The 13,214-nt window shown below is 43.4% G+C and overlaps 1 protein-coding gene across 11 annotated transcripts in view; it reads left to right on the forward strand.

Moving 5' to 3' along the window:
* Window positions 1–13,214, forward strand: part of ANKS1B (ankyrin repeat and sterile alpha motif domain containing 1B) — an 830,913-nt gene that overhangs the window by 684,927 nt on the left and 132,772 nt on the right. Inside the window, exon 1 of one of the 11 annotated variants that reach the window (XM_045826450.1) lies at window positions 5,182–5,411. The exons of the other annotated variants lie outside the window; for them this stretch is intronic. The gene's annotated coding sequence lies outside the window, so the exon portion shown is untranslated. Of the gene's footprint in view, window positions 1–5,181; window positions 5,412–13,214 lie in introns of those variants that run through there. 11 annotated transcript variants of the gene reach the window in all.

Consider the following 13,214-nt stretch of genomic DNA (forward strand, 5'->3'; position numbering starts at 1 on the left):
TAAAATATTTTTTAATTATTAGCATAATGGTAGAAGTTATTTTATATCACTACCTCTTCTAAAAATTACTAACATGGTATAAGGGATTGTGGGACAGGTCTTTCTAGCAAATACAAACGTGTGCACAGACACAGATACACAATTCAAAACATATACTTTGGAAAACTAACTTTAAGTTATCAGAGCTTTAATATAAAGGAAAAATGTTTTTTCTCTCCCTTAATTCCTTATCACTTTTTAATCCTATTTATATCTGAGACTACCTCACTTGACTTTGTTTACTGTTCTGAGACATTTCCAGAAGTTATGGTCCTAAAGGACAGAGACAACTTCTATAAGTAGATATGTTCCATGCCTGCTTTTTAATTGTATTTTTTAAAATATCTTTTCTCTGCTTAAAAATGCTCAAATGTAGAATACTAAGATAAGCTAACAATGAGGCAGGAAAGATCTTTTACTTTAGTATTCTTAAATATAAAACTATTTCTTTCTCTAAGGTTCTCAAAGCAGTTCTCCTAAATATATAATTCTAGTTGGCTTAAGACCAACAGTCTTTGATGAATTTGTATTACATCATGAATTTCCTGGTGATCCATGAAAACTGATCCTCCCAGTTTCTGGTGCTAAATTGAGATGCTGTGTTCCTCACCCAGGAAGCAGTCCTCAGACTGGATTTGCATAATTCCCCTACATAGCTCCAGAAGGAATAATCAACCCTGTTGGCACTTTTCTCTTGTTTTTCTAGACATTTCACTAAAACATTATATCCCTTCTTCGTTGAGGTTACCAAGCCCTGAAGGTATTAAGTGTCTGTTTCCACTTTCAGACATTTTTATCAGCGAGTCAGGTATGCCTCCGTGCTAAGAATGTGAGAGGTGTTCAATTAAAGCTTCTAAAAGGCATTTTAGCTAGCATTTTGGTATGCTTACTATGTGCCAGATAGTACTGTTAATGCTTTGCAAAGTGTATCAGCTAGGGTTCAACAAGAGAAACAGAACCAGTGGGAGATATATACTAAGAGATTTATTGGGAGGAATTGCCTGCATGATTGTGGGGCTTGGCGAGGCAAGTCTGAAACCTGCAGGGTGGGCCAGGCCTTCAGGAAGGGCAGGCTGGAGCTCTTCACTGGGCAGGGGCTGAAATGCATGGATGAAGTTTCTTTTCCTCTGGGGAAGCCTCAGTTGCGCTCCTAAGGCCTTTCAGCTGATTGAATCAACTTGTCTAGTATAAATTCCCTTAGTGAAAGCCAGCTGATTATGGACTTGAAACACATCTACAAAGTACCTTCACAGTAACCCTAGATTCGTGTGTGTTTGGGTACCCAGGGACTGTAACCTAGCCCCATTGGCACATCAAAGAGGCTACCACCCATGGGTAATCTCTTTTGCTCCTAGCCACAACTCTGTGAAGTTTTTATTATCATATTTATTTTACAAATTGGAAAGGTGAGGCTTGAAAAGGTTAGCTTAATCCAGATCACAAAAGTATTAAGTGCAATAGCCATTTCTCTCTTTTTTTTTGCTTTAGTTATTATTTTTATTTTTTCCATTATAGTTTACATTCAATATTATTTTGTGTACGTTTCAGGTGTATAGCATCTTGGTCAGGCAATAACATACTTTACAAAATGTTCCTCCTGATATTTCCAGTACCCACCTGGCACCATGCATAATTATTACAATGTTATTAACTATTTTCCTATGTTGTACTTTATATCCCCATGACACAAAACTATTATTAAGTGCCATTTCTTGAACTCATGAGTCTGATTTCATGGTTTAGACAAACAAGTGAATAAATTCTTGTAGTTCTACTTCCCTAAATCTGTACAAAATGACTGATATTGGTGGTTTGCATATCTCTTTTAAAAGTTACCACCATATTTAAAGTTTATGAAACTAGAATATTTGACTTGACCTTCTGGATAGTTCCTTGGTGCAAATGAAGAATGCAGACAGTTGGGGAATCCCAAATGTTAGTCCTTTCTAATATAAAAATTCTGTTCTTAAATAAGCAGTTTATGTTGGAGAGGGTTGTGCTCTTGATTACCTGTAATGGAATGGATGCTTTACTTTTCACTGAGGATATAGGGAAGTTGGAAATTGGTACTATAAACATTTTTCTAAATTGTGTCGCTTTTAAGGAGCAATATACTACTTAATATAATGAGAGTATTAAAAATAAGATGTAGATACCCTCCAAGCTAAAGAACATTAGGCTATTTTAGTCACATTTTAAATAACATAAATTGGAACTTGACCGATTTGTTAGCAAAAAAATAAAATTACTGAAGGGAAAAAGAATTTGGACACTGAATATTCCAGGGCACCATAATATCATGGTGTCTGAATAAGAGGGAAGACTTCATGGTTTTGCTCCTTCCTCCAATTCCATTAGGTCCTTGGGCAAGTGACCTTATCTTTATAGGCATCAGCTTCCTTTTCTACAATCTTTCAAAACATGATTCCTTATATCCTTTATACTGTCCTAGAACATTACAATGTCTACAATTTCAACTATAAGTAGAGGCTACTTTAGTACCAAAGAGTAAAAAGTCATTCTTCTGTGAACTATTTAATGTTTTTACACCAACCCATAGGAGATGACACTGATAAGACCTTTGGTTTTAATCCTCATCTCTTGAGGTTATCACCAAATTTCATTAGTGCCGGGTTGAAGTTAATTTCCAGGCCCATAGTACTTAACGGGTGAGCTGACTGTGCAGACCTGGAGCGTCAGGAACAGACACCATGGACAGCGACTTCCCCTCCCAGCTCCCTCAAGCTTTCAGAAGCCAGCGGACAGAGAGCTAGGTTTCCGGCGTTCTCCAGAGGTGGTGCAGACACAAAATGGCCTGTTGACCCCCAAATAAGTCCAGAGTGCACAGGACTCAACGCCATACGAAAGTGATAGCAAGCCTCTCTTCTAAACAGCCTGTCATTCACTCCCAACCAATGACCTCTCTTTGAGATATCCAATATTGTTGCCGGAGAGCAATAGCCAAGAGAGAGTGATGCCCTTCAGTCATTCATGTGATGGGAACCCGAGAAAACACATATTCTGCCTCAAGTCACATGCATTTGGATTGCAGACTGAGAAACAGGACTCGGTAGCCTGACTTCCAAACCCATCCCTGACCACAAAAAATAGAGATATCCCAACGTGCTCCAGTCAAGAAAGCAGGGCATGTCCCATCTGTTTTTCTCTTTCTATACATGTAAGACATAAAACCACAAAAAAAAAAAAAAGCATGACATCCTTATGCGAATGAGAAATAGTTTCTATGTGGCTAAAGGTTCACACTCTGGAGCCCGACAGGCCTGAGTTTAGGTCCTGGTCCTGCCCCGTCCTTAAGGGTGGCTTCCGAGCACATTGTCAGCCTGAACTTCACAGGAGCAGACAACGCCACGAAGGTGGGCAAAACAGTGGACATTTAGTGTTTCTTATTTAAGGGAGTGTTGTTCTGTAACTACCAGATGCAGACCCGAGCTGCTTTGGTTCATCTGAAGAGTGAGGATAATAACAAAACTTACCTCACAGAATTGTGAGAATTAAGTAATTCACAGATGCCTCACAAACCTTAGAGCCCTCAGTAAAGGTTACCTATATGCAAGAGCTGCTTCACACTTCCATTTTAGTGTCTGATGTTATGCCATTGATCGAATTTTTTGTTTTATTTGGTTTTAAGGCAACGAATGTATAGCAGGTCCTTGAGTAATGTCCTTTTTTTTGTAATGCAGATGAGATGCCACAGGAATCTAATTGTTGTTTATATCAATTAGCCTACGGTAACATTGATCGTGTTGCACATCCCTCCGCTGCTGGTCCAAGAACCTGTCCGCAGTGTTCAGCGAGGACTCACTATATACTCTCAGAGTTGAGACGCGAAAGCACCCTGAGCAACGGGTTATTAGTGCTGCTTGGAGTTCATCATGATATACACTTCCTTAAATACTTTTACTTAAAGTACCTCCATCCCAATCTATCTTTCACAGACGGTTTGGGTGCTGTTGCCTTGTGTTCAGATGTTGGTTATCCTCCGTGGAAATCCGTGGTTCTTAGACTAAGTGGGCACCTCACACTTTGGATGGAATGTTGAAAACACCCAAAAACCGAAGTGCGTGGGTCGCTAGATACGTTCATTCAAATACTATGGTGTGAAGTATTAGTATGTAAGCCACACATTATATTTATTTGTTTATAGCAAGGAAAAACCATTGGGGCTTTTGTAACGGGGGGAGGAAAGCTTTGTCATTTCAAGTCAGTTCTACTTCATTCAAATGGCATAATTTTGAAGAGAACCCTCTGCCAAAGTAAAAGTCTGTGCCTGGGGGCAGGGGTGAGGGGGGTTCGAACCATATCAGAATCTTACTCCACATCCTAACCCTGATCCTCCAAGTGTGTTGGGGGCTGATCATCCCCCTCTGAAAACAACTGGGACGCAGTCGCTCTCGGCGGTGCCACCAGTCCGTACGTGTTGAGGATTGCTGTGGCTTCTCTTGCGTGCAGAACTCGGAGCACCTTGGTTAGTAGAAGGAAACTCGAAGAGGCCTCAGGGGTAGAGCAGGACCTGCCTTTTGCCCTCTTCCGACCCCTCCTCTCCCCAGCGGCGGTGGCGGCTGCTGCCACCGCTGCTGCCGCTGCCGAGCTGGTCACCTGCGCGCCTGCGGAGCTGCCCGGCTGCGGCCTCTGCGGCGGCCTGTCGGAGTGCGAGGAGGGGGCGGCGAGGAACGAGATATCCATAGTAACACAGGATGCGCCGGGCGCCAGGCGGGAGTGAGTGCGGGAGGAGGAAGGCCCCGCGCGTCCGCAGCCCGCGGTGCTAGGCGCCCCACAGCCCCCGCGCGCCGTGCCCGGGCCGGCGTCGCTCTCTCAGCCGCCGTCCGTCTGAGCGGTAAGCCCTCCCGGGCAACTGCGCGGACACCTCCCACCCTCCCCCGCCGCCCACCCTTGGGAAGCAGCGGCAGAACAATGGAGAGCGCCGCCAGCTGCCCAGGAGACGGCGGACGGGGGTGGACGCGCCGCTGCTTCAGCCGCTGGCGCCGCCGCCTGGGCTGGCGCGCGCTGCGTGGGGCCGGACGCGGGCGAGGGCGCGCGGAGGGGCGGGTGGGGGAGCGCGGCAGGGGGCGCGCGCGCGGCGGGGAGCTCGCGGGGAGAGCCCGGCGCTCGGCGCAGCGCAGCGCGGCGCGTCCAGGCTTGGCACCTCTCCCACCCCTCCGCGGCGCGCTCGCCCTCGCCTCGTCGCTGGCATCTGCTGGGGCTCCCAGAAAGATGCTCAGAGGCAAGGGTTAGGGGAGCGGAGGTTCCAGCCACATGTCCGCGTCCTCGGGGGCCGGATCCCGCCAGCCCTCGCGGATCCCGGCTCGCAGCCAGCCCGCGGCTGCTGCCGTCGCTAGTGCCGAGCGGTTCGGGTGAGTAGCGGCGTGGCCGCTGTCGGCGCGGGGCACGGCTTCCCCCGCGGTCCACGGCCCCGGCTCGCCGAGATGCGGCTGCGAGAAGTGGCGCCGCAGCTGGGGCACAGGAAAAAAGAGGAAGCCGAGTCGGAGAATACAGGAGGCTGCGGAAAGGGTTTGTCGGGGCATTTGTTGCAGCATAGGCATTCGGTCTCTACTGTGTGGGCTGCTTTTTAAAAATAATAATAATAATAATTTATCTTTAAATGTGATTTGGTTACTGGTTTCCCCTCTCAGGCTGAGTGCATTTTCCCTTTCCTTTCCTCCTCTTCGCGGTGGCAAGGAGTTTGAAGCGGCACATTGCCGGATGTCTCTCCAAATGGTTTGACTTTCATGAGTGTATATTTTTCAAAGGTCATTTGTCTTCAGCGTGAGAAAGCCACGCCAATCCGTGTAATTTCCAGGTGAGTTTTGAATCACCGTTCAGGAGTAGCGGGAGAATAGACGCTGGAAGGGTTGGTGTTGAGCGTGCCCTCTCTCCTCGTATTTTTACGCATTGATTAATCGGAGGGGGAGTGGGCATGGACTTCCAGTGCGACGCCTCGAGCGGTAGCAGAGCAGCAGAGGCTGCAATCCGCCGCTTTCGTGAAGGTCGGGTCAGCGTTTCCACTGAAATTCCCATTTCTGTGGTTGTAACTTGGGTGTAATTTTACTCCAGGCTAAAACTTGCTAAAGCCAAAAGAGGTCTCGTTTTTATAAGGATGCTGCCACCGCCGCAGGGTTTTTTTATATTATTATTATTATTTGATTTGTTTTCCTCCAGGAAAACTAGCCGCCTGTAATCGCGAACCCCTAAAACAAATGGGCTGTTCACTTGAAGGCTTTGCATGTTCAGAGGTTGGCCAGGGAGCCTAGTCCTCCCTGCAGTTACCATTTCTCCCCCAGGAGCGACTGCGATGTTAGTTTCAGAAGACTAAACATTCGGTCCCCTTGCTGCATACATGCTCCTAACCTGTCGTGTTGGTAGATTGGGGGCATATGAACTTTGGGGTCTTTAACGATGCTTAGACACTTAGGAGATTAGTGTGCTTGCTCTGGGGACTCTTTTACCCGGCAAGACAGAGAACTAAAGGAAACCGTGCTGGAAGGGCAACGTGAGGAATTTAGGTGCAACTTTAGACTTTCCTGAATATCGACATGTTACCAAGGGAGTCTGTAATTCTCCTCTTTGGGACTCTTAGGATGGGGTAGATTCATGTTGAAGTTCAGAGCCGGTTGGGAGCTGGAAGGAAGATCAGAAAACCTCTCTGAGGTTCCTTCCAAACCTGAGTTCTTTGTACCCTGCAGATGTGCTTGGGCAAGGAGGCGCTGGTGGTGTCGGGGTTATTTGAGTCCACAGTGTTCATGGCTCTGTGACAGCATAGGGTGCAGTGACTGGTGCCGGCGTTATTCCACCGTAAAGCCTTCTCCCAAAGCGTCCCTTATGTCAATCTGTCCGTGCTGGGTAGTGCTTGGTGTGATGGCAGTGACCCCCCTGGACTCTGATGGAGGACAGAGGAGTAAGTGGCACAAACAAAATTAAAACACATACACACTGCCTGGGATGCTTGCCACAGCCTCACACGAATACATTGTTGCAAGTCTTTCAAACTTCAGAATGTTGGTGGGGGCGGTGTGGTGGTGGGGGCAGTGGGTGGTAATGTGATGCTGGAGAAGGCAGTGAAGAGGCAGTCAGGGCTCCTTGTCCAGGGATGGGAATTTCGTCCTGCCGCTGCTGATTGCCAGAACTTAAGTTGACTGTGCTGGGGTCGCTGTGCCTGGTGCACTTGCAGGAGAGGAGTGTTTGTTTCTTCCTCAGTGACAGTAGGGTGGCTAGATCCCTGCGTCAGGAACAACAGACTCTCTATTGTTAAGGCTCTGCTAAGGGGGACCAGGGAGAAGAATGTGTTCTGCCTCTACTTGAAGATGAAGTCACTAGTAAAATAATTTTGAAATATAGATCCAGCATGCTACAATATTTAATAAGATATTTGGGGGTAACTCGTTTTTTGACACAACTGTGTAAGTGCATGTATTTGTCAGCAATTTAAAATGATCATCACTGAGTAGTTATTAATAATCTAAAATTTTGCAGGTTTAATCACATTTGTATACATGTATTGAATTCTGATACATGTATTGTCTGTTAATTAACTGTGTACAGTACAGTGGTCTGACAGGTTAAGGAATTGCTTTCTTTAAAAGAGTAGTGTTTGTTTCAAGTTATTCTGCGTACTCTACATGGGGCATAAGTCAGCAGACAGTCGGTTGTACAGGAAAGATCCTCCCAACAATCATTTGTGAAGTTACTCGTCTCTTCCACGTTTTGAGAGAGACGTCTTCCAGTTTATTAGCAAGTCATCCTCCTCGCATCACTCACTGAGTGAGCATCTCCGAGCGCCATGTGTTTTGAAGTGGGTCCCCCTTTTCTCTAAATGGAAGTCGGACGTGTTCTCCAAACATCATATGGAAATGCATGCTCTGGCTTCGTCCGTGTGTACGGTGCTGGCACAGCCTGCAGACACACCAGGCAGGGTTTGCTGACATCCCTCTTTCTGACCAGATGCTGGTGTCAATGTATGCCACAGTCATATCCATCAAGCCAGTTAATGTCCCAGGAGGAAAGAACAATCAGCAAAACTAATTAGGAGATCTGCTTGATTAAAGTCATTAATAGCCATGAGTAGAATAGTTGTATTTCCATAGAGATGTTTAATTTTTACACATTTTTATTTATAGTAGTAACTCAGACTTGGTGAGCATTTACAGGTAGCAATGCCAGTAATCAAAGTACAAGGTCTTCTATAGGCCACTAGTAATTAATAGAACTGTCAGCAGAATCCAGATTTATCAATTGGTTGCTTACGTTTTTCCTTCCATGGACAAAAGCTTTCCATGAACAAAGCATACATGTTTGCCATTGAAATAAATAGCAGAGCATATCAATAAGCCTTAGAAGAATGGTTGTATGCACATTCCTTTGAGTGAAGGATTTATTACTTATGATGTCTTTGCTCTTGTATTAATATTTGATTTCTTTAAAATGATTGTTTTCAAAATGCAGTACTGTCAATATATTTAATAATTTGCTTGAAAAAGGATATTTACAGGAGTGCATTTATCTTCCCACATAACTGTCAATAATACATTGTTCCAGAATTCTATTTTTATGTAGATGTAATTTTCATGTAAAAATTAACCTTTCTTACAAATCTAGCATGAGATAAAAACCATGCTTGTTCATCTGATTTTTACTTTCTCTTTCTGGAATCATGAAATGGTTTTTTTTAGAAGTCATATATGGTTAAGCTGAGTCATTTTTTTTCCTTTAAAAAATGTGAGACTGTATTAGCCTGTTTAGATGAAAATCCAATATTAATTTCCTTAAAAACATTATGGTTAGTCAGTATCTCTCAATTCCAGTATTTACAGAGCAAAGACTTCTTGGTAGTTTTCTCAAGTGGCAACAAGGAAGAAATGCAGAGATCAAAACAAGACTTGAATCACAAGAAGCAAAAATGCATGTTCTTATCTCCTCTGTTATTGTACTTTACAGTGTGTGCTCATGTAAATCTCAAAACAGAATTGCTCCATAAATGGCTGCAATGGCTACATGTCTTGGGGCTTGGATTTAACGTAACTAAACTGAAATTACTAACCTCACAGGACTAACCACAAGGACTTGCTCTGGAAAACCAAGGACTGCACTGAGGTTTTCCTAGACGCCGTGTTTACCGTGTCTCAGCTCCTGTGTCACGGCAGACAGCCGCCTTCGAAGTGCATGGGAAGGCTTTGCTGGAATCGCCGGCCCCTCCAGCATAAACGCAGGGTTGTCAGACCATATGTCTAAATGGTGCTCAGCGCCGTGGCTGTAGCAACATTGGTTGGTCAGGGCCATTTTCAAACCAAGACACTTGGCAAAAGAAAATGATATTTTAAGACTGTTTGAGCATCCTGTCATGTTAGCACATTTCAGTTAGAACAATGTTTTGGGAACCATAAGTTTTAGGGTCTGTTTTTGGTTTTAAGGCTTGAAAGCAACTTGCACATATTTGTAACGGCAACAGGTGGTGTGTTTTGTGTTGTGTAACGTTCATAAAAGTTTCATTGCCCTATGTTTAGAAACCATGTTGTAGTTATTTTTCTAGAAATATGAAATGTGACTGTAAAAATAAGCTGCTTCTCTTTATCTTCATGATTCATTTCTCCAGAAAGACTTGCAGGCCATATGCAGTATCTCTTGGCTCTTAATACATTTTTTTTCTGTCTTAACTGTCAACTTAGTGTAAAAATAATTGGTTCAAATTGTTTTCCTATAGTAAAGCTTTCCCTCCGGAAGGAAAGGTCTGGCATAGCCTCCTAAATATCTCCCAAGGGTTGGTTTGTACTCCTGATATGAATGATGCTATTTATTCCACCCTACTGGTAGATTAGTCATAAAAGCTCATGGCAAGCCAAATTCGGGACAGAGCTTCCAATCAGAAAGATAGAGTCCTTCCCAAGTTTCCATATTATTTACACACTGGCTCTCCCCGCCTTTTACCCACTCAGAACCACTGCAGCCTGGAAGCAAGCTGTCTCAGAAGATGCAATTCCCTACTAACTAGCAAGAGAGTTTCTTCTTCCCCATCTTCAAGTCCTGAACATTCACCACTGACTTTCTCTCCTCTGTGCACAGGTCTCTTTCCAACCACACATCCTCTTTGACCCGTTCCTTAGTCCCCTCGCTCCTAATGGCTCCAGAAAAATAGCTGTGCTCTTTTCTTCTTTATATTTTTGACACAGTGAGCGAAGTCATGACTGATAAGTATCCCAGGTGGTACTAGTGATATGTCTGTTGTCAAAAGAGTAGAAAGCCATCAATTTTAGAGTGAGGTTTTATGTAATAAAAAAAAAAAACCAGGGCCAGAAAGCTCTACAGCCCTTAAGGTGTTCTGAAGTCTCCTTCAGAATATCCATGAACATCTCCACCAATGGGAAAGATAAATAATAATTGTTCATATTTAAACACATTTAGATTATTCTTTTTAATTGTATATATCATGCTGCTGATAATTCCTCAGGTTTATTTTCTAGTATTGTTGCCGCATTTGTACAGAATTTTAGCCTTTTAGGGACCCAGTAGACTTTTGTGAGTTAATCTTGATATTTAATAATTATTTCTACTGTGGCTTATTTGAAGAAATGTGCATTCTGAATTCTCAACAACTGACTTGAAAGACAGCTTTGCAAACACAACCCTTATTTTAAGCTGAGAAACAGTCTCTGAGTGTACTTATTCCCTTAAGAAACATTTATTCAGTGTCTGCTACCTGCTAGGCACCCTTGTTAGGACAGGTGCTATAACACTGAACAAAACAGATGAGGTCCCTGTTTTCTAGAGCACATACTTAGTCGGGGGAGGAGCGCCCCCAAACCAGTGAATGAACAAATGGAGAAGATAATCTCAGGTAGTGGTAAGTGCTATGAAGGCCACATAGCAGGGTGAAGTGCTTGAGATGGTTCTGGAGAGGAAGGAACGATTTTTTAAAGTTGTTCAGAGAGCGTGTCCCTGAGAAGGTGCCCGTCAAACAGGCCTGAATGGTGAGCAGGAGCCAGCTGTGCCAAGAGAGTGGGGGCAAGAGCTTCCAGACGCAGGGAACCCCCCTGGGTAAAAGCCCTCCAGGGAGCAGAGCAGTGGGCTTGGGCCGCAGAGGGAGCTGTCCAGTGGGGCCGCGTTCGAGCCGACTCAGGTCAGCCTTGCCGGTCATGGCGGAGGGTTTCATTCTGAAAGCCGTGTGGGACATGTGGGGGATTTAAAGCAGATGTACAGTAGTTCTTCCTTTGAAAAGAGTGCACCGGCCTCTCTGTGAAGACTGGGTGTTACTAACTCGAGAGCGGAAGCGGGAGGCCATGCAGAAGACCGTTTGTTACGGCAGTGCAGGTGCCGAGTGGTGGCGGTCCGGCCGAGGGCAGTGGCACTCCACAAAGCAGAGTCCTAATGTCAGATCACAGACAGCATTCGGGAAATTCTGTGGGCACAGGAAAGTGCAAAGAGGAAAATCACAGCTCTCCGTCCACAGTTCTGACCATCCAAAGCAATATCTGTAAATATCTTGGCATTTTTAAGCAAAAATAATCACTATATTATTTTTGATATTTGATATGTGATCATAGTATATAATTCAGGCCATGCACATAATATGAGTATTAAATTTTTACGATTACCCTAATTCCCATCACCCAGTAATAGCCATGTTTAACATTAGACTATTATCGTTTAAGGCATCTTTCTATGCATATACACAAAAGGATTGATAAATGAGAACATAAATGCAAAGAAATACTTTTGTAACAGTGGAATTACATTGGAGATGCTATTTTTTAAGTAAAAAGCATTAAAACTGGTTTTCTTACATTTAACAGTAGAAAAAACAGAAGTAAGGAAAGCTAAGTAATTGTTGAACTTCAGACGAATGTCTCCTCACTGCAGGAGCTGGTTCCTGACAGAGCCCCCATTACAAGACAGAAACGGTTTTCTGCATACAGGTCTTTTACCTCCTTGGTTAGATTTATTCCTAGGTATTTTATTTTTCTTTTTTGCTATATCGAATGGGATTTTTTTCTTGATTTCTGCTTCTGCTGTTTCATTGTTGGTATACAAAAATGCCTTTGATTTCTGGATATTGACTTTGTATCCCGCTGTTTTGCCAAATTCGTTTATTAGGTCGAGCAGTTTTTTGGCGGAGCCTATATAATTTTCTATGTACACTGTCATGTCATCTGCAACAATGACAGTTTTGTTTCCTCCTTTCCGATTTGCATGCCTTTTATTTCCTTTTCTTGTCTGATCGTTGTGGCTAAAACTTCCAGTACTATATTGAATAGAAGTGGTTCAGGAACAAGTATAAAGGACACATGGACAAAAACTAGGGGCAGGTGGAAATGGGAGGGAGGTGAGGAGGGCTGGGTGGGTGAGCTGGGATGGGAGTAAAAGATAGAAAATTGTACTTCAACAACAATTAAAATAAAATTTTAAAAAGAGAGAGAAATGGTTACGAACAATGGTAAGAGGTCTGAGCAGGAGGGGACTGGGATTTCCTGGGAAGACCATATACAGTGGGGACTCCTTTTCAAGAACGTGGCATATATTTTACAAATTTCATGAAAACAAGATCATGTGAAGGCTGCGACACCTCCCACGGCCCGGGAAAAAGCAGATTCCCCATGTTGTTGAAGGGGCTTGACACTTATGCTTCAGTAGCTTTACAGCAAATCCACCTGAGGATTGGAACCATTGTGTTTTTTAAATTAAGACATATTCCAATCTTAAATACGTTAGATTGATTCTTGGCTATAAACGTGCCATTTTATTGCTCATCACTTGTTCTCCACTAATAATTTTAATTAACTTATATTGATTGTGTTTATAATACTTTCTATTCTGTAATCATTATTACTAAGATTAGTTAGTATAAATTCTGCTATTAAAATAGACCCAGTGGTTTCCAGTCCTTTAGAATATCTTCTCCATTTCTGACTGACTTCTTTGATTAATCACTCAATTGCCTAGATTTCATTGTCAATTGTTTTTTGTTCTTATTCCAGGAAGGATTCATTCGTGGCTACTGCATTTCTGAGGGCTTTTTTAAAAAAAATATTTGAAGATGTCTTTCTGTTACTTTAAAATTGAACCATATCATGACTGAGTATACTATTCTTGTGTTGTGCTTTCTCTCCCTTATAATTTTGCAGCCATTGCTCCATTGTTTATTATCATTCCCTGTTGCTGTGCAGTCTGAG

Source organism: Phyllostomus hastatus, unplaced genomic scaffold (assembly GCF_019186645.2).
Source record: "Phyllostomus hastatus isolate PE091 unplaced genomic scaffold, TTU_PhHast_1.1 phas_scaffold_755, whole genome shotgun sequence".
NCBI classification, from domain to species: domain Eukaryota; kingdom Metazoa; phylum Chordata; class Mammalia; order Chiroptera; family Phyllostomidae; genus Phyllostomus; species Phyllostomus hastatus.